The sequence below is a fragment of the Hipposideros armiger genome, unplaced genomic scaffold (assembly GCF_001890085.2).
Source record: "Hipposideros armiger isolate ML-2016 unplaced genomic scaffold, ASM189008v1 scaffold_12, whole genome shotgun sequence".
NCBI classification, from domain to species: Eukaryota; Metazoa; Chordata; class Mammalia; order Chiroptera; family Hipposideridae; genus Hipposideros; species Hipposideros armiger.
Window position 1 is genome coordinate 6,560,783 of NW_017731362.1, and position 1,891 is coordinate 6,562,673.

The 1,891-nt window shown below is 44.1% G+C and overlaps 1 pseudogene; it reads right to left on the reverse strand.

Moving 5' to 3' along the window:
• Nucleotides 1-621: 621 nt before the first annotated feature.
• LOC109394338 (cyclin-G1 pseudogene) lies at nt 622-1,515 on the reverse strand (annotated as a pseudogene).
• Nucleotides 1,516-1,891: the final 376 nt, after the last annotated feature.

The following is a 1,891-nucleotide window of genomic DNA, read 5'->3' on the forward strand; positions in this document are numbered from 1 at the left end:
CAGTCACTCACCGACCATTGGACAGCCACTCACGGTGGCTCACAGTAGCTCATACCAGCTGCCGGCCACTGCCGGCTACCCCACTGCAGCCTAGCCCATCTGCAGCCTACACTGTCGCAGGCAACTCATGGCAACCCAGCTCCAGATCCAGCTGTTGTTCACCATCTTAGCTGTAGCGGGCGCAGTGTCACTGGCCCTCATGTGGGATCCAAACCAGGGTCCTGCTTCTCAGAACTGGCATCCCAAGTCAACTCCTAACCAACACACCACTCGGCCTGCCCTGTAGGTTACCATTTTTAATACCACCTAAATACATTGACCCAATATAGAAAGTTGGGTCAATGTTAGAAATGAAGTTTCACTATTTACCTTCCCAGACTTGCATTAACATTTCATATTTGTGCTCTCCACTTGTTTGTATGCCTAAATTCAAATCTAAGTATAATTCTCCTACAACATAATGTTAATTAGGCAGTTTTCCCAAACCTGAGAACATCAATGCTAATCTTGTTGTGATGTTTTGAGGCTTCCCAGCTTAAATCCATGATAACATTAAGGAATATAGTTCAGCATCATGGAGAAAGGCTTCAGAGAAGAGTTTTTGTTGCTGTAATAATCCAATTAAGGGACTGGTTTAGGAATTGTGGGAAGGTGGTGACTATTATTCTGTAGTGATTATTCTTCAATTGCTGTGCCTGAAACAATCCATTTCAACTCCTGTACATTTGGTTTGGGACAGTTGCTTAATGAATACTCAGTTAAACGCTTGGATACGAGCTCTTGCCAGAAGGTCAAATTGCTGCCATTGAGCTTGGAATATTTCCGAAGACATCCTACTACTTCCGTTAACCCTACACACTTCTGTGCTTGGATCTCCAGTGCAATGATAGACAATGCCAACACAGAGGGCTTTGCTTTAGAAAATATGATCCTGCAGTAGCATGCCTGAAGTTGGGCTTCTAGTCTTACAAAATTAAGGCTATTCCTCCTTTCAAATGGCAAGTTCTCTAGAATAAGTGAATAACAGAGTTGCAGAAATTGAAAGGCAATAGTAACTTTGACTTCTCAACACAACTTCTCCCCACACAATCTTTTCCATTCTCATCAGGCCTGAAACTGTGAACCTTTACTGGCTTATTCGGATCAAGTCAGTTGCCAGTGGGACATTCCTTTCCTATTCTATTGACTTTACAGCCAAGTAGAAGCAGCTCAGTCCAACACGCCCAAGGTGCTTGGGCTGCACCTTCATTTTGAACAAGAATCTGACCAGTAAATTTACACCTAGAGAAAATGTCTCTGCGTCAAAGCCAAAGAACCGACTGAGTTATATTAATACTAAGATCTTTTTCTTCAAAATCCCTTAGCCTTTGCAGACACCCTGAGGCCATTATCATGTGCAAATTCAATTAGTTTCAAGCTGCAAACCTTTGGCTGACATTTCCACTCCTGTTCCAACAGGGCATTCAGCTGGTGTAGCAGTTTCTGAGAGTCAGCTGTTGTCAGTACTTCTACCATCTTGATCACAAATATGGCTCCTCACTGGTAATCACCCTCTCCAGGCCTGCTCTCATCTCAGCCCCAGATATCCAATCCGAAAGGCCTATGAGGCTAAGGGATTTGTGGGCAAGAGTGGGGAGGCCCAAGGAGGGGGAGCTGTCCTGCATGGAGGTCTCCACAGTGCTGCCCGGGCAACACTGCCCTCCTCTGTGTCCTCTTGGAGTCGAAGATAGCCTTGTTGAATTTTCATTCCACTGGCATAAGTATTAGCAAAAATACATTTTAAAAAGTAAACTAATCTCAACTGTGGTGAGAGATACAGGACACCTAATACAGTGGATTCTATTCACGTGTCCTCTCCTACTTTACCTTGGACATACCTCTATTATAGTAC